The sequence below is a fragment of the Staurois parvus genome, unplaced genomic scaffold (genome assembly GCF_062004578.1).
Source record: "Staurois parvus isolate SC_StPar_1 unplaced genomic scaffold, SC_StPar_1.0 ptg001572l, whole genome shotgun sequence".
Classification (NCBI taxonomy): Eukaryota; Metazoa; Chordata; class Amphibia; order Anura; family Ranidae; genus Staurois; species Staurois parvus.
The window spans coordinates 94,521-114,479 of NW_028319368.1; the positions used below are offsets into that span (position 1 = coordinate 94,521).

Consider the following 19,959-nt stretch of genomic DNA (forward strand, 5'->3'; position numbering starts at 1 on the left):
TGATTCACATCCGCATGGACATACATTCCTGTGTGATTCCCATCCGCATGGACATACATTCCCACGTGATTCCCATCCGCATGGACATACATTCCCGTGTGATTCACATCCGCGTGCACATACATTCCCATGTGATTCACATGCAATTCCCAGCATGACACGGTCCTAAATCCTATGGGACTCTACATTCCCAGCTGCGGTCAAAAGACAATCAAAAATATCCAATATAACATGTAACTTTGTATTCTATTCTATTCTATTCTATTTGTGTTTTGATTCTATCTGGTCTGCTGAGCTCTCTACATTCCCAGTTATGGTCAAAAGACAACCCAGAATATCCAGCATAACATGTAACATTCTATTCTATTCTATTCCTGTTTTGATTCTGCTCTGTCCTCTGTATCTCCAGTGAGGGTATAAACACAATACAAAGGATTACAAAAAACAAACAAACCCCCCATATAAGAGAACAAGATCTAGTTGTATGGAATGCACTCACTGGGTGCGGCTCTGCTGCTGTGTATTCCTCTAGATCAGCGGTTCCCAACCTGGGGGTCGGGGCCCCTTTGGGGGTCGAACAACCCTTTCACAGGGGTCTCCTAAGACCATCGGAAAACACATATTTCCGATGGTCTTAGGAACCGAGACACCGCTCCGCTATCAGTCTCCAGGCGGCTCCGCCCACATGCAGATACGCCCACATTTCCCTGGACCGCGATGTGTGCGCGGGATGACATGCCGCTCCTGTCATCTGGCCACATCCCCGGGATCACTCAACAGCTCCGCCTCCTCGCCAGTGATTGGCCACCGGAACTGTAGCTCAGGAGAGGCACACAGGCGGCCAATCACCGGCGAGGAGGTGGAGCTTGGAGAGGAGGAGCCGAGCAGCAGCGCAAAGAGCAAAGAAGATCGAGAGAGGGAGCGGCCGGAGAAGGAAGACAGCTGACAGGTAAGTGTCTGTAGCGTGCAGATGGTGCTGCTGCAGCCAGGTATGCTGGCTGTAGATGGGAGAGGGAGGGAGCGAGCCCAGGCTGGAGCAGGGGTCAGCAAGGTAAGTATCATTGGTGTCAGTGGGAGGAATAGTGCCCCATCATCGGTGTCACTAATACCAATGATGGGGCACTATTCCTCCCACTGACACCAATGATGGGGCACTATTCCTCCCACTGACACCAATGATGGGGCACTATTCCTCCCACTGACACCAATGATGGGGCACTATTCCTCCCACTGATACCAATGATGGGGCACTATTCCTCCCACTGACACCAATGATGGGGCACTATTCCTCCCACTGACACCAATGATGGGGCACTATTCCTCCCACTGACACCAATGATGGGGCACTATTCCTCCCACTGACACCAATGATGGGGCACTATTCCTCCCACTGACACCAATGATGGGGCACTATTCCCCCCACTGATACCAATGATGGGGCACTATTCCTCCCACTGACACCAATGATGGGGCACTATTCCTCCCACTGACACCAATGATGGGGCACTATTCCTCCCACTGACACCAATGATGGGGCACTATTCCTCCCACTGACACCAATGATGGGGCACTATTCCTCCCACTGGTACCAATGATGGGGCACTATTCCTCCCACTGACACCAATGATGGGGCACTATTCCCCCCACTGATACCAATGATGGGGCACTATTCCTCCCACTGACACCAATGATGGGACACTATTCCTCCCACTGACACCAATGATGGGACACTATTCCTCCCACTGACACCAATGATGGGGCACTATTCCTTCCACTGACACCACTGATGGGGCACTATTCCTCCCACTGACACCAATGATGGCGCACTATTCCTCCAACTGATACCAATGATGGGGCACTATTCCTCCCACTGATACCAATGATGGGGCACTATTCCTCCCACTGACACCAATGATGGGGCACTATTCCTCCCACTGACACCAATGATGGGGCACTATTCCTCCAACTGATACCAATGATGGGGCACTATTCCTCCCACTGATACCAATGATGGGGCACTATTCCTCCCACTGACACCAATGATGGGGCACTATTCCTCTCACTGACACCAATGATGGGGCACTATTCCTCCCACTGATACCAATGATGGGGCACTATTCCTCCCACTGACACCAATGATGGGGCACTATTCCTCCCACTGATACCAATGATGGGGCACTATTCCTCCCACTGACACCAATGGTGGGGCACTATTCCTCCAACTGATACTAATGATGGGGCACTATTCCTCCCACTGACACCAATGATGGGACACTATTCCTCCCACTGACACCAATGATGGGACACTATTCCTCCCACTGACACCAATGATGGGGCACTATTCCTTCCACTGACACCACTGATGGGACACTATTCCTCCAACTGATACCAATGATGGGACACTATTCCTTCCACTGACACCAATGATGTGGCACTATTCCTCCCACTGACACCAATGATGGGACACTATTCCTCCCACTGACACCAATGATGGGGCACTATTCCTCCCACTGACACCAATGATGGGGCACTATTCCTCCCACTGACACCAGAGATGGGGCACTATTCCTCCCACCGACACCAATGATGTGGCACTATTCCTCCCACTGACACCAATGATGGGGCACTATTCCTCCCACTGACACCAATGATGGGGCACTATTCCTCCCACCGACACCAATGATGTGGCACTATTCCTCCCACTGACACCACTGATGGGACACTATTCCTCCAACTGATACCAATGATGGGACACTATTCCTTCCACTGACACCACTGATGGGACACTATTCCTCCAACTGATACCAATGATGGGACACTATTCCTTCCACTGACACCAATGATGTGGCACTATTCCTCCCACTGACACCAATGATGGGACACTATTCCTCCCACTGACACCAATGATGGGGCACTATTCCTCCCACTGACACCAATGATGGGGCACTATTCCTCCCACTGACACCAGAGATGGGGCACTATTCCTCCCACCGACACCAATGATGTGGCACTATTCCTCCCACCGACACCAATGATGTGGCACTATTCCTCCCACTGACACCAATGATGGGGCACTATTCCTCCCACCGACACCAATGATGTGGCACTATTCCTCCCACTGACACCAATGATGGGACACTATTCCTCCCACTGGTACCAATGATGGGACACTATTCCTCCCACTGGTACCAATGATGGGACACTATTCCTCCCACTGACACCAATGATGTGGCACTATTCCTCCCACTGACACCAATGATGGGGCACTATTCCTCCCACTGACACCAATGATGGGGCACTTTTCCTCCCACTGACACCAATGATGAGGCACTATTCCTCCCACTGACACCAATGATGGGGCACTTTTCCTCCCACTGCAAAATTACAGTTATGAAGTAGCAACAAAAATAATTTGATGGTTGGGGGTCACCACAACATGACAAACTGTATTAAAGGGTCGCGCATTAGGAAGGTTGAGAACCACTGCTGTAAATGTACAGCCTCACCCTGATCATAGAATGTGTAAAATTTCAGAACTGGTTAAACTTCTGTGAAATCACATGACCACTTCTAGTTCTCCTGACATTCACTTGTTTCACCCCATGGCCCATCCCACGCCTGGAATCTACCTCCTGGTCTCAGCCTCCTCCAGCACTCCACTATGGTTGTGGGAGATGCATTCGGGTAGGGCTGGTGCTAGACTACTCTGCACCCTGGGCAAGGCCAGCTACTTGACCCCCGCCCAAAAAAAAATAAAAATTAAAAACAAATTAAACTGCAGAAAATATTAAATCAGCAAAACTAGCGCTACATTATTATTATTATTATTATTATACAGTATTTATAAAGCGCCAATAGTTGGCTCAGCGCTGTACATTACAAAGGGGGACAGAACATGTGACAGTACAATACCAATACAATGCAAAACATGAGGGGATCGAGGGCCCTGATCCTTGGAGCTTACAATCTAGGAGGGGGGGGATGGTGGCACAGGAGGAGATAGCTGTGGGGGATGGAGTGGTAGGAAGAGTGGAGGAGGTCGGCAAGTTAGCAGGGGGTGGGGTAGGCTTCCCTGAAGAGATGGGTTTTCAGGGTGCGCCTAAAGGAGAGGAGAGTAGGTGATAATCTGATGGGTTGGGGCAGGGAGTTCCAGAGGATGGGTGACACCCTGGAGAAGTCCTGGGTGGAGGAGACCAGGGAACTAGAGAGAAGGAGGTCTTGTGAGGAGCGGAGTGTGCATGTTGGGTGGTACTTGGATATTAGGTCGGTGATGTAGTTCGGGGCAGTATGGTGGACGGCATTGTACGTCAGTGTTAGGATTTTGAATTTGATCCGTTGCGCAATCGGAAGCCAGTGGAGGGATTGGCAGAGGGGGGTGGAGGACACTGAGTGGAGGCCAGTGGAGGGATTGGCAGAGGGGGGTGGAGGACACTGAGTGGAGGCCAGTGGAGGGATTGGCAGAGGGGGGTGGAGGACACTGAGTGGAGGCCAGTGGAGGGATTGGCAGAGGGGGGTGGAGGACACTGAGTGGAGGCCAGTGGAGGGATTGGCAGAGGGGGGTGGAGGACACTGAGTGGAGGCCAGTGGAGGGATTGGCAGAGGGGGGTGGAGGACACTGAGTGGAGGCCAGTGGAGGGATTGGCAGAGGGGGGTGGCGGAGATGGAGCGGTTGGAAAGGTGAATGAGTCTGGCAGCCGTATTCAGGATGGACTGAAGCGGGGATAGCCTGTGGCGAGGCAGGCCAGTGAGGAGGGAGTTGCAGTAGTCGAGTCGTGATATGATGAGGGAGTAGATGAGCTGTTTAGTGGTTTCTGGGGTTAGAAACGCGCGTATTTTGGCGATGTTGCGGAGGTGGAGTCTGCATGTTGTGGAGGTGGAGTCTGCATGTTGTGGAGGTGGAGTCTGCATGTTGTGGAGGTGGAGTCTGCATGTTGCGGAGGCGGAGTCTGCATGTTGTGGAGGTGGAGTCTGCATGTTGCGGAGGTGGAGTCTGCACGAGTTTGTTAAAGATTGGACTTGGGGCTGGAAGGATAGGTTGGAGTCCAGAATGACACCAAGTACTCTGGCCTGCGGGGCGGGTTTGATGGTGGCGTTGTTGGATGTGATGGAGAAGTCAATGGGGGGTGGTGTCCAGGCTGGGGGGGAAGACTAGGAGGTCGGTTTTGGAGAGGTTCAGTTTAAGGAAGTGGAGTGACATCCAGTCTGATATGTCGCTCAGTAGGTGTGTGATTCGGGCGGAGACTGAAGGGGTGAGGTGGGGGGTGGAGAGATAGATTTGCGTGTCGTCGGCATAGAGGTGATAGTTGAAGCCGTGAGAGTGTATGAGTTGGCCAAGGGAGGAGGTATAGATGGAGAAGAGAAGGGGCCCGAGGATGGAGCCTTGAGGGACCCCAACAGAGAGGGGGAGTGAGGGGGAGGTGGTAGCATTACATTTCTTTTTATTTGCAAAAATAAGTTCCATAAGATGCCACCAGAACCGATATCAAGACGAAACATCTATTAACCAAATGTATAAATGGTCAGCACTTCCGCCTGGCAGTACTCGGGTCGTTGGTTCGCATCCCAACCACGGCACCACCTGCATGGAGTTTGCATGTTCTCCCTGTCCCTCTTGGTACCAGTACACCCTCCCGGGGTAAAGGGAAAAGCATAGTCTGACCTGGCATTTTGGGTCAAACCTGAAGGTGAGCGCAATAGTGTATCAGAGGTGGATGAGCACTGAAGGGGGACACAGGAGCACCGCACATGCGTGTACACAGTAGTGTGATCACACAGACTCACCCGAAGGACAGCGGATTTAAAGGGGCTGAGCGCCAGTCTGGACTCACTATTCCTCTGTACACATTGGGTATCAGTAGCGTCGTATTTCAGGTTCTAGGACTGCGCTGCATTTTGTGTGATTTCTGGTTGACATGCGGGAACACATGCGAGCTGCGAGATTTCCCTGGTAGGAGGTCCATTGTGCTGAGGGTTCTCATACACATTTTGTGTGTTAAAGTGGAGTTCCGTCCAAAAGGGGAAGTTCCGCTTTAAAGATTGGTCCCCCGCTCCTCATTGAGGATTGGCACCTTTGGGGAGGGGGTACCCGAAATTGACAGGTACCCGCTCCCACTTCGCCCACTGGGTGGTTCAGAACTTGGGCTGTGCAAAGTTTCAAGTCAATTGATTGAGATTTCGGCACATTATGGAACGTTCAGCTCTTTTACATTAAGCTGTTTGTATTAAATGTTTTATCATTGTAAAATATAACTGTGTGAATACCTTTTGGTGTGATTAACCATTTCCATACCGGGCACTCTCCCCCCCTTCCATACCGGGCACTCTCCCCCCCTTCCATACCGGGCACTCTCCCCCCCTTCCATACCGGGCACTCTCCCCCCCTTCCATACCGGCACTCTCCCCCCCTTCCATACCGGGCACTCTCCCCCCCTTCCATACCGGCACTCTCCCCCCCTTCCATACCGGGCACTCTCCCCCCCTTCCATACCGGCACTCTCCCCCCCTTCCATACCGGGCACTCTCCCCCCCTTCCATACCGGCACTCTCCCCCCCTTCCATACCGGCACTCTCCCCCCCCTTCCATACCGGGCACTCTCCCCCCCTTCCATACCGGCACTCTCCCCCCCTTCCATACCGGCACTCTCCCCCCCTTCCATACCGGCACTCTCCCCCCCTTCCATACCGGCACTCTCCCCCCCTTCCATACCGGGCACTCTCCCCCCCTTCCATACCGGCACTCTCCCCCCCTTCCATACCGGCACTCTCCCCCCCTTCCATACCGGGCACTCTCCCCCCCTTCCATACCGGGCACTCTCCCCCCCTTCCATACCGGGCACTCTCCCCCCCTTCCATACCGGGCACTCTCCCCCCCTTCCATACCGGGCACTCTCCCCCCCTTCCATACCGGGCACTCTCCCCCCCTTCCATACCGGGCACTCTCCCCCCCTTCCATACCGGCACTCTCCCCCCCTTCCATACCAAGCACTCTCCCCCCCTTCCATACCAAGCACTCTCCCCCCCTTCCATACCGGGCACTCTCCCCCCTTCAATACCAGGCACTCTCCCCCCCTTCAATACCAGGCACTCTCCCCCCCTTCCATACCGGGCACTCTCCCCCCCTTCCATACCAAGCACTCTCCCCCCCTTCCATACCAAGCACTCTCCCCCCCTTCCATACCGGGCACTCTCCCCCCCTTCCATACCGGGCACTCTCCCCCCCCTTCCATACCGGGCACTCTCCCCCCTTCCATACCGGGCACTCTCCCCCCTTCCATGCCGGGCACTCTCCCCCCTTCCATGCCGGGCACTCTCCCCCCTTCCATGCCGGGGCACTCTCCCCCCCTTCCATACCAGGCATTCTCCCCCCCTTCCATGCCGGGCACTCTCCCCCCCTTCCATACCGGGGCACTGTCCCCCCTTCCATACAAGGCACTTCCCACCCTTCCTGCCCAGGCCAGTTTTCAGGTTTCAGCGCTCTCACACTTTGAATGACAATTGCGCGGTCATACAACATTGTACCCAAACTAAAAATTTTTTCACACAACTAGAGCTTTCTTTTGGTGGCATTTAATCACCACTGGGGTTTTTTATTTTTTGCTAAATTAACAAAAAAACAAAAATTTTGAAAAAAATAACCTTTTTCTTTGTTTCTGTTATAAAAGTTTACAAATAAAGAATTGTTCTTCATAAATTTAGGCCGAGATGTATTCTGCTCCATGTCTTTGGTGAAAATAACCCAAATTAGGATGTATTATTTAGTTTGTAGGGAAGTTATAGAGTTCACAAACTATGGTATAGATCTGAATATTGATCAATCCTGAAGTACTGACGGCCAATCTCATTTCTTGAGGTCCAAGAATGTCAGAACAGTACAGATATCCCCCAAATGTCAGGACAGTACAGATATCCCCCAAATGTCAGGACGGTACAGATATCCCCCAAATGTCAGAACAGTACAGATATCCCCCAAATGTCAGGACAGTACAGATATCCCCCAAATGTCAGGACGGTACAGATATCCCCCAAATGTCAGGACGGTACAGATATCCCCCAAATGTCAGGACGGTACAGATATCCCCCAAATGTCAGGACGGTACAGATATCCCCCAAATGTCAGGACGGTACAGATATCCCCCAAATGTCAGGACGGTACAGATATCCCCTAAATGTCAGAACAGTACAGATATCCCCCAAATGTCAGGACAGTACAGATATCCCCCAAATGTCAGGACAGTACAGATATCCCCCAAATGTCAGGACGGTACAGATATCCCCCAAATGTCAGCACGGTACAGATATCCCCCAAATGTCAGGACGGTACAGATATCCCCCAAATGTCAGGACAGGACAGATATCCCCCAAATGTCAGGACAGGACAGATATCCCCAAATGTCAGGACGGTACAGATATCCCCCAAATGTCAGGACGGTACAGATATCCCCCAAATGTCAGGACGGTACAGATATCCCCCAAATGTCAGGACAGTACAGATATCCCCCAAATGTCAGGACAGGACAGATATCCCCCAAATGTCAGGACGGTACAGATATCCCCCAAATGTCAGGACGGTACAGATATCCCCCAAATGTCAGGACGGTACAGATATCCCCCAAATGACCCCTTTTTGCAGAGTAGACAGTCCGACGCACTTCATAAGAGGAATGGCAAATTTTTTGAAAATGTTTTTTTTTTGTCATAATTTTTCGGAAAATGAAAAAATTCGAAAAAATGTTTTCACTATTTTTTTTTTTTAAATATTGTCACCAGTGCAGTACAGCGTCATCATATAACTGGCATGGCGGTGATCAGGGACACTGACTGGTGACAGTATGAAAAACAATTTTTTTTTTTAAATTTTTTTATTATTTTAAATTTTTTATTACATTTTTTTTCTTTTTTTTTAAGATTTTTTATCATATTTCACTATGACCAAAGTAGTACAATGTTACCATAGTAACATTGTACTACTTTGGGGAAGTGATCAGTATTTTTCTTTTTTTTACACAACTTGCTTATAGTAAAGAATTACTTTGCTATAAGCAAGCATTTACCTGAATGAAATCGATTCATCCAGGGCTTTTTTTTTTGGGGAGGGGGGGGGGGGGGTTGTGCTTAGCTGTGATTTGGCCACAGCTAATCACATGACATGTGCATGTGACCTGCTGTGACCATTCACAGCTAGACACACTAGTATACAATGGATGGCATGAATGAAGCCATCCATTGTATACAACTGTCATGTGACCTGCTGTGATTGGTCACAGCAGGTCACATGGTACCGGCAACGGGGCTGATACTCAGATCTGTCATTGGCCGTGTCCGAGGTACACAGCCGGTGACAGATTGCGCGGCTCTGCAAGCGTGCAAACTGCGCATGCCCTGGAGTACACCATATGGACACCATATTTCCACCCGGAAATCTAAAGCATTTTTCCGGCCGCCAAGCGGCTATTGGCCGGGCGACTAATGGTTAACCAAATGATCTGAAATTTTCAGAATATTTAAGTGTTCTTCCATGGTGACCACTTCCTGTTATCTCACATATATATTCTTATTATTATAGCCAAATTTACCCCCCTAACTCCTCCCACAGACAGTAATATACGGAAACGTGCGGATTGTTCCCGATAGGATTGCTATTACTTTGTGGAACGTTTCACGGAATGGTTCACGAAATATCGCCGTTTTTGTGGTGAAATTGGTCCCATAGGAATGAATGGCGGAATGTTCAAAACTAGAGTGGGAGCTGAAAAAATCAGGACATGATTTCTAAACTGCCATCACTCTGTCGTTTTCAAGGCCACCTACACAAATCTTATATCAAAACGTGCAGCTATCCCGGCTGCCTCTAAAAATGTCCACAGCTAAGCCGTAGTCCTGATAGTTTTCACAATATGACCATTTGTTTGCAACTCACGCCGCCTATTGACATTCATTGAAACTCCACTCTAGCCACCTCAAATTTGAAGGGCAATTTCTAAACTGTGACTGTGCCTTTATTTTTAATATTTCAGAGACATACTATGCATCAAAATGTAGGTCTGGGTCTTGTGATTCTCACAATATAAAGCTCTTTGGTGTAGGATTTATAATTTTTTTTAACTACAACCGTTTGAAGATGGCAACCGCCAGTGAAGTGAGCAAGTTGGAGCAGTTTGTTTTTAACCGCTCTTCTCTGCCCTTGCTGTAGAGTGAGTTGCCATAGGAACCCAGGTGTGTGAGCAGGAAGCAGAGTGACAAAAGCTAGTTTCTCAAGCCACTCCACCCAGTTACTCCGCCCAGTAACTCCGCCTAGTTGTAGACTACTGGTGGAGGCAAGAACACTTCACACAATTTCCCCAGAAATTGGAGCTTTTCTAGTTATTATTATTACTATACAGGATTTATGGCGCCAACAGTTTGCTCAGCGCTGTACAATATACAGGGAGACAATACAGCACCAATACAGTTCAATACAAGAGGGGTAGGAGGGCCTGATTCTGGGAGCTTACACTCTAAGAGGGAGGGGCTGATCCTGGGAGCTTACAATCTAAGAGGGAGGGGCTGATCCTGGGAGCTTACAATCTAAGAGGGAGTGGCTGATCCTGGGAGCTTACAATCTAAGAGGGAGGGCCTGATCCTGAGAGCTTACAATCTAAGAGGGAGGGCCTGATCCTGGGAGCTTACAATCTAAGAGGGAGGGGCTGATCCTGGGAGCTTACAATCTAAGAGGGAGAGGCTGATCCTGGGAGCTTACAATCTAAGAGGGAGGGGCTGATCCTGGGAGCTTACAATCTAAGAGGGAGAGGCTGATCCTGGGAGCTTACAATCTAAGAGGGAGAGGCTGATCCTGGGAGCTTACAATCTAGGAGGGAGGGGTTGATCCTGGGAGCTGACAATCTAGGAGGGAGGGGTTGATCCTGGGAGCTGACAATCTAAGAGGGAGGGGCCTGATCCTGGGAGCTTACAATCTAGGAGAGAGGGCCTGATCCTAGGAGCTTACAATCTAAGAGGGAGGGGCCTGATCCTGGGAGCTTACAATCTAGGAGAGAGGGCCTGATCCTAGGAGCTTACAATCTAAGAGGGAGGGGCTGATCCTGGGAGCTTACAATCTAAGAGGGAGGGCCCTGAACCTGGGAGCTTAGAATCTAAGAGGAAGGGCCCTGATCCCGGGAGCTTACAATCTAAGAGGAAGGGCCCTGATCCTGGGAGCTTACAATCTAAGAGAGAGAGGCTGATCCTGGGAGCTTACAATCTAAGAGGGAGGGGCCTGATCCTGGGAGTTTACAATGTAAGAAGGAGGGCCTGATCCTGGGAGCTCACAATCTAAGAGGGAGGGGCCTGATCCTGGGAGTTTACAATCTAAGAGGGAGGGGCTGATCCTGGGAGCTTACAATCTAAGAGGGAGAGGCTGATCCTGGGAGCTTACAATCTAAGAGGGAGGGGCTGATCCTGGGAGCTTACAATCTAAGAGGGAGGGGCTGATCCTGGGAGCCTACAATCTAGGAGGGAGGGGCTGATCCGGGGAGCTTACAATCTAAGAGGGAGAGGCTGATCCTGGGAGCTTACAATCTAAGAGGGAGGGGCTGATCCTGGGAGCTTACACTCTAAGAGGGAGGGGCTGATCCTGGGAGTTTACAATGTAAGAAGGAGGGCCTGATCCTGGGAGCTCACAATCTAAGAGGGAGGGGCCTGATCCTGGGAGTTTACAATCTAAGAGGGAGGGGCTGATCCTGGGAGCTTACAATCTAAGAGGGAGAGGCTGATCCTGGGAGCTTACAATCTAAGAGGGAGGGGCTGATCCTGGGAGCTTACAATCTAAGAGGGAGGGGCTGATCCTGGGAGCCTACAATCTAGGAGGGAGGGGCTGATCCGGGGAGCTTACAATCTAAGAGGGAGAGGCTGATCCTGGGAGCTTACAATCTAAGAGGGAGGGGCTGATATTGGGAGCTTACACTCTAAGAGGGAGGGGCTGATCCTGGGAGTTTACAATGTAAGAAGGAGGGCGTGATCCTGGGAGCTAACAATCTAAGAGGGAGGGGCCTGATCCTGGGAGTTTACAATCTAAGAGGGAGGGGCTGATCCTGGGAGCTTACAATCTAAGAGAGAGGGGCTGATCCTGGGAGCCTACAATCTAGGAGGGAGGGGCTGATCCGGGGAGCTTACAATCTAAGAGGGAGAGGCTGATCCTGGGAGCTTACAATCTAAGAGGGAGGGGCTGATCCTGGGAGCTTACAATCTAAGAGGGAGGGGCTGATCCTGGGAACTTACAATCTAAGAGGGAGGGGCTGATCCTGGGAGCTTACAATCTAAGAGGGAGGGGCTGATCCTGGGAGCTTACAATCTAAGAGGGAGGGGCTGATCCTGGGAACTTACAATCTAAGAGGGAGGGGCTGATCCTGGGAGCTTACACTCTAAGTGATGTTTGGAAATTGCAATCTCTGAATAAACAAAAATTTGAATTTCAGACTGAAACGAATTGCACATGTCTAGTAGTTGTAAATATTTTCTCCCTAAATCCCCCCTCCTAATTTCCCCTCTTAGCACAACCCCCCCCCCCCCCCAAATCCCCACTCCCTGCACACACCCTTCCCACTCCCAAACCCCTAAAATTCCACCATCCTAGCACAACCCCCCCCCCCCCCCCATCCCCACTCCACTCCTAGCTCAACCCCCCAAATAACCCCTTCTACCACAACCCCCCCGAATCTCTCCTCCTAGCACAAACCCCTCAAATTCTCCCTCCTAGTACAAACCCCTCCCCAACCCAAATTCCCCTCCCCAAATCCCCTTTCCTAGCACAACCCCCCCAACCCATTACCCCCCTCCTCAATCCAAATCTCCCCTCCTCCAAACCCCTCTCCTAGCACAAACTCCTCCCCAACCCAAATCCCCCCTCCCCCAAACCCCTCTCCTAGCACAGCCCCCCATCTCACCCCACCCCCACGTCCCCCCTCCTATCACAAATCCCCCAAGTTCCTCCTCCTAGCACAACCCCCCTTCCAAATCCCCCACTCCTTGCTCCCCAAATCCTCCCACCTAACACAACCCCCTCCCAAATCCCCCCTCCTAGCACATCCTCCATCTTAATATCCCCTCCTAGCACAGAGCTGCAGCACCCCAGTAGAAACACTATTCAATTCTACATTTGTTTCATCCTAGTCTATATTGGCATAGACAGATTCTTCTCTTGGGTGAAGTTTGGGGGATATTGGTCGACATCTAAGCTCTTTTTTGTACGTTAAGCCACATTAGGCCCCCCAAAAAACAAGCTTAATGTCCCCCATTTTCTTTGTGGAAGGCTGAAATCTATGAAACTTCTAGGACATGTTTGGGATGTTGAGAACTTGGGCTGTGCGACGATTCAAGTCAATTGATTGAGGTTTCAGCAGTTTATTACACGTGAAGCCACATGAAGCCATGTTCACATGGAATGTTTTAGTCTGTCCCCTTTGATTTCTTTACAGAGTGAGTGGAACTCCGCTTAGAAAAAAGAAGCTGGAAAAAAGCTACTAGGAGCGTTTAGGAGCACTCAGCATTTTTTTTTTGTCAGCAACTCCCCCCCCCCCCAAAAAAAAAAAACTTCTGCTTTTGAATGCTGAGATGGAAGAACCCTTCCGGCCTTTTTGCACGGACACAGGAGATCTCTCATCAGCTTCTAGGAGCAGATAGGAGTTGTAGTGTTCATGGATCCTCGCATGACGTCCTCATGGAATCCTGGAAGACGTGACGGTGTACTCACCCCTCCGAATGGTGCGAATGGACTGGAAGCCTGGAGATGGACTGAGCTCCCCCCCCCCCACTCCGTGTATATATATCAGATGTTAGTTTCACTTTCTGTGTCTCAGGTGACCAACTGACATTCCTCTTCTGCATTCACTTGTCACATATTTCCCTTCATCATTACATTCACACGGGAGGGTCTGGAGGCGGTACTTAACCCCTTCCAGTCCGGACACTTCCCCCCCCCCTTGCAGTCTGGACACTTTCACCCCCCTTCCAGTCTGGACACTTTCACCCCCCCCCCTTCCAGTCCGGACACTTTCCCTCCCTTCCAGTCCGGACACTTTCCCCCCCTTCCAGTCCGGACACTTTCACCCCTTCCAGCCCGGACACTTTCCCCCCCTTCCAGTCCGGACACTTCCCCCCCCCCCTTCCAGTCCGGACACTTTCACCCCCTTCCAGTCCGGACACTTTCCCCCCCCCCCTTCCAGTCCGGACACTTTCCCCCCCTTCCAGTCCGGACACTTTCCCCCCCCCCTTCCAGTCCGGACACTTTCACCCCCTTCCAGTCCGGACACTTTCCCCCCCTTCCAGCCTGGACACTTTCCCCCCCTTCCAGTCCGGACACTTTCCCCACCTTCCAGTCCGGACACTCCCCCCCTTCCAGTCCGGACACTTTCCCCCCCTTCAGGTCTGGACACTTTCACCCCACTTCCAGTCCGGACACTTTCACCCCCCCCCCTTCCAGTCCGGACACTTTCACCCCCTTCCAGTCCGGACACTTTCCCCCCCTTCAGGTCTGGACACTTTCACCCCACTTCCAGTCCGGACACTTTCACCCCCCCCCCTTCCAGTCCGGACACTTTCCCCACCTTCCAGTCCGGACAATTTCCCCCCTTCCAGTCTGGACACTTCCCCCCCTTCCAGTCTGGACACTTTCCCCCCCTTCCAGTCCGGACACTTTCCCCCCTTCCAGTCCGGACACTTTCACCCCCCCCCTTCCAGTCCGGACACTTCCACCCCCTTCCAGTCCGGACACCCCCCACCTTCCAGTCCGGACACTTTCCCCCCCTTCCAGTCCGGACACTTTCCCCACCTTCCAGTCCGGACACTTTCACCCCTTTCCAGTCCGGACACTTTCACCCCCTTCCAGTCCGGACACTTTCCCCCCTTCCAGTCCGGACACTTTCCCCCCCTTCCAGTCCGGACACTTTCACCCCCTTCCAGTTCGGACACTTTCCCCCCCTTCCAGCCCGGATACTTTCAGCCCCTTCCAGTCCGGACACTTTCCCCCCCCTTCCAGTCCGGACACTTTCACCCCCTTCCAGTCCGGACACTTTCACCCCCTTCCAGTCCGGACACTTTCACCCCATTCCAGTCCGGACACTTTCACCCTCTTCCAGTCCAGATGCTTCCCCCCCCTTCCAGTCCGGACACTTTCACCCCCTTCTAGTCCAGGCCAGTTTTCAGCTCTCAGCACTGTCACACTTTGAATGACAATTGTGCGGTCGTGCAACACTGTACCCATATGAAATTTTTTAGCATTTTTTTTGAGACAGATAAAACTTTATTTTGGGGTTTTTATTCACCGCTGGGATTTTAATTTTTTTTGTTATATATGTGAAAAAGTACAAACATTTTTTTTTTAAGTGTTTTCCTTATAAAATTTTGCAAATAAATAATCTTTCTTCATAAATCTCGGCCAAAATTTTCTCCGTTATCTTTTTAGTAAAAAAAAAAAAAATAACCCAAATTAGTTTATAACCAAAAATTATAATTAAAACAATTTTTTTTTACATGTTTATTTTATCTTTTTATATTATTTATTTATTTATTTTACATACTGTCACCCTAGCAGTGTGGGGTTACCATGGTGACCCTGTACTACTTGTGGGGGGTGATGAAGATTTTTTATTTTTTTTACACTGATTGTTTTTACACCCATAAAGGCTGTAAGAGGAATCATTTCTCCTTCTCTCTGGCTGCATTCTTGCAGCCATTGAGAAATACTGAGTGAGCTGTGATTGGTCACAGCTTGTCACATGGTACAGGGCTGTTGTGAATAGCCCTGTACCATGTGATCTCTGTGATCATTCACAGATTTCACACGTAGTAAGCAATGTTGTCAGAAGTGACATCTTGATTACTACTGTTCATGTGATCACTGATTGGCCAATCAGTGATCACATGATCGGGATCTCACACAGAGGTCCCGTACGACGATCGGTGTTCGGAGGACACAGCGGGCACCGGATCGTGGTGCGGTGTGCTTCCAGGGAGCATGCACAGGCAATGGAGGCAGGAGGACGCTTATAAACACCCACCCGCTCCTGCACTTCTCCTGTCCGGCCGTTTATGTACATGGGCCGAGCGGAAAGTGGTTAAGTGTCGTTTTGGTTGTTACTTTTTTGGAATATTTTAGAGGACTCTCTGTATCCATGATGTCACCAATGTCCTAGAGCAGGGGCGGACTGATGACTCATGGGGCCCCCGGGCAATAGGGGATCATGGGGCCCCTGTGTCCTTGCCCAAACTCAAAAAAGCCTATGAAAAAGGTACCAGGGGCATCTCATGGGGCCCCCTACTGACCCCCGGCCCTCAGAGAGTGCCCGAGTTTCCAAATGGTTAGTCCGCCCCTGTCCTAGAGAGTGTTGATTGACCACTCTTAGGAAGGGGGTCCCCCCGGTAAGCCTTGAATGGGAGTGGATGGTGTCACTGATTCTAGGAAGTTCTCGGGTTCCATCGCGGCACGTGGGGCTGATTCAGTGTGACTATTAGAGACGTTGCGCTGCACCATCGTTATTTATCACGTGTAATTCTTGAGATTAACCGCTTCCCGACCGCCCTCTAGCAAATATACTGCTACAGGGCGGCACAAAGTCAAGTATATATACGTGACTTTGCCGTCCTGGGTAGGGGACGCGCGTGCGCGCCCTACTTGCGCCACCATTTGCGGCCACAGCTGTCAATCACTGGGTCCTGACCGGTGATTACTCACCGGTGCCCGGTGATTTCCAAGGATCGGAGAACTGTTTTGTTTACTAACAGTCCTCCTCCCTGTCGGCTCAGGCACACTGCACAGCACAGCCAACCAGAGCAGTGTGAGTACAGTGAAGCACACAGACCCCGCCCCCTAGTAAACACTCCCGGCACACAGTTAACCCTTTGATCACCCCTCATGTTAACCCCTTCCTGCCCAGTGCCATTAGTACAGAGGCAGTACTTTTTATGTAGCACTGATCAGGGGCGGACTGACAACTCATGGGGCCCCCGGGCAATAGGGGATCATGGGGCCCCTGTGTCCTTGCCCAAACTCAAAAAAGCCTATGAAAAAGGTACCAGGGGTATCTCATGGGGCCCCCTACTGACCCCGGGCCCTCGGGCAGTGCACGAGTTTCCAAATGGTCAGTCCGCCCCTGGCACTGATCACTGTATTGGTGTCACTGGGGATATCATTGACACCAAGTCAGTCCCCTAAGTGTCAGAATGCCCGCCGCAGTCCCGCTATAATGGCTGATCGTCGCCATTACTAGTAGAAATGACGAAAAAAAATCCTAGTCTCTATACCGCCATTTGTAAACGTTATAACTTTCACGTAAACCAATTAATTTACACGTATTGAGACTTTTTTTTTTAGCGAAGACACGGAGCGGGAGACATTTTGGCCAAATTAGATTTTTTTACTGGACGCGTTTAATAGCCAAAAGTCAAAAATATAGTTTTTTTCTCAAAATTGTCACTTTTTTTTTTATACATAGCACAAAAAATAAAAACCGCACAGGAGATCAAATACGGCCGAAAGAAAGCTCAATTTGTGGGAAAAAAAGTATATAAATTTCATCTGGGTGAAGTGTTGCACAACCGCGCAATTGTCAGTTAAAGTAACGCAGTGCCGTAACGCAAAAAATGGCCTGGTCAGGAAGGGGGGGAGGGAATCCTCAGGAGGGGGGAGCTAAATCCTCTTGATTTATACACTGGTTGAGCACTGCTGACAATCACAACCAGTCAGCCAATGAGGAGAGAGAGGGGGCGGGGCCAATTCAATGGACACACGGAGCAGAGGGTGCCTCCATAGCAAGCTGCTTGCTATGGGGGCACCCAATAGACAGGAGGAGCCAGGAGCACCGGTGGGGGTAAGAGGAGGATCCAGGCTGCTTTGTGCAAAACCACTATACACAGCAGGTAAGTACAGACAGGCCTGGACTGGCCATAGGGCACACCAGGCATTTGCCCTGGGGGCGGGGCTGCTGGGCTTAGGAAGAGAGGCCTGTTGATGTCCGGGCCGCACAGCGGGAGGTAAGTGGGGACCATGGTCTGGACAGGGCTAACACAGACCGCGGCCACCGCTCACCTCCCACTGCGGCTATGCCTAAGGCTCCATTCACACGAGGGCATTTTTCAGCTCAATGCCTGATGCAAAAAAACACTCAACAAGCAAAATCGAATTCATTTTTATGGCCCTTGTTCACATATGAGCGTTTTGTCGCCTATAGCAAGACGCCTGTCACTCAAAAATTTACTTGCGCTACTTTTCAGGCAGATCTGAGCATTTTGTCCCCATAGACATGAATGGGAAACGCCTGAACAGTGGGAATGAGCGCTTTTCAAGTGTTTTTTTCAGGCGTTTTCAGCTCAAACAGCAGCTATTTCTATTGGCCGCAGCAGAAACACCTAAATGACAAACACCTGAAAAAATGCTTAAAGATGCCTGAAGAAAAAAAAGCTTGAATAAACACCTGAAAAATGCTCAGCTCAGTGTGAATGGAACCCAAAACAGGGCCGATAGGAGGGGAGACAGAGACGGCTCCAGCGACAAGAAGGAAATGCCGCCGAGGACACACAGACACCTCCTCGAGCAGCCGCTGCACTGAAGGGACAATGGCGGCCTCTCTCCTTCACCGGCCGGAGCACTGTGACAGCTATGTAGCGGCGAAGGATTGAGCCATCTCTTTGCTGGATAGGATGTGTCTTTGCTGGTTGGGCTGTCTCTATACTGATTGAGCTATCTCTTTGCTGGTTGGGATGTCTCTTTGCTGGATGGGATGTCTCTTTGCTGCAGGGAAGACATTAAGGTAAAAAAATGTCCCGCCTTCAGGACCACTTCAAAGTTCCCCCGCGCTTTTCCTATGCCGGGAGAGAATGCAGCTTCACCGTAATACCGATCCCACTGCCGGCACATGCTTTCACTTTACTCCCCATTCAGCAACTGGGAGCGGACAGAAATGACCAGGACAGGTAATCCGGTATCAGCGCTGATTGTGAGCCCCTACAATGCCATTACATAGGGGACTCTGGTTTCTCCCTCTTTTGTTTAGTGCTAGTTAGTTCAATCCCAGCGAGATCCCCCCTCTTTCATCCATGTCCCCCCCAGTCAGTGGTAGTACTTTGCAGATGTAGAGCTACCCCCTTAGGGGTTGTCGATGAATCTGGGTCTCCCTATAGTCCTGCACAGCCAGGCAATCTGCATCTTCCACGCTCACTTGCATCCAGAGTCAGTAAACCAGTCCTTCAGCTTTTTGTTTTGTATTTTATTGAGGGGATTTAACTGGGATGGGGAAGGGGGGGGGGGTACAGGATCCCCAAGGGAACCGATAACTGAGGACAAACTTCTTAGAACGATTCACAATCTTCTCTCCTCCAGCGCAGTCTCTGTTCGGGAGGTAGCCAGCGTCTCCCTGATTTACCCCCCCCAGACCCCCTCCTCACCCAACAGGTTAGGGATTGTCCTGAGCAGGGGATCTGGCTCCTGCCCCTTTAAGTGGGTGCACAGTCACTAGTAGGGGGTAATCTGGTTTCCCACTGGAGTGCTCCATCCCCCATTCAGCCCAGGAGGGGGGGGGGGGGTGAACTCAGATCCTCTCCTGTACCGCTTGCGGGTTGGCTGCTGCTACCAGGCCAATCAGCTGGGCCGCTCCTTCCCTGCCCTACAGGTGGTCCTCTCTCATGGACCAGTCAGTTCTGAGCTTTCTCTCATTCCAGCTCCAGACTCACAGATAGGCCCCATCCCACTAGGCCTCCTGGCAGCCTCCTTCCTCCTCCAGCCTCATATCTTGCTCTCTCTCCCTCTTCCACCTGACTCTTCTACCACTGAGCACGCTCCAAACACTTTTAAGGGAGTCTCAGCCCCTTGCCAAGCCTTCTGTTGCGGATTGGCCAAGGACCCTCAAGAAGGCAGCCAGCCAGCCCACTCTTCAGATCCACCCACTGCCTCCAAGACCCTCCTCCAAAAGCCTCAGAGCAGGGGGAGCAGGAGCCTGC

General features: G+C 51.1%; 1 protein-coding gene across 2 annotated transcripts in view; it reads right to left on the bottom strand.

Annotated features, from left to right (window-relative positions):
• The window catches only part of LOC149435237 (butyrophilin subfamily 2 member A1-like), a 54,016-nt gene extending 40,243 nt beyond the window's left edge, over positions 1-13,773 (bottom strand). For both annotated transcript variants that reach the window (XM_089662869.1, XM_089662868.1), the window contains exon 1: positions 13,721-13,773. The gene's annotated coding sequence lies outside the window, so the exon portion shown is untranslated. The remainder of the gene's footprint in view (positions 1-13,720) is intronic.
• Positions 13,774-19,959: the final 6,186 nt, after the last annotated feature.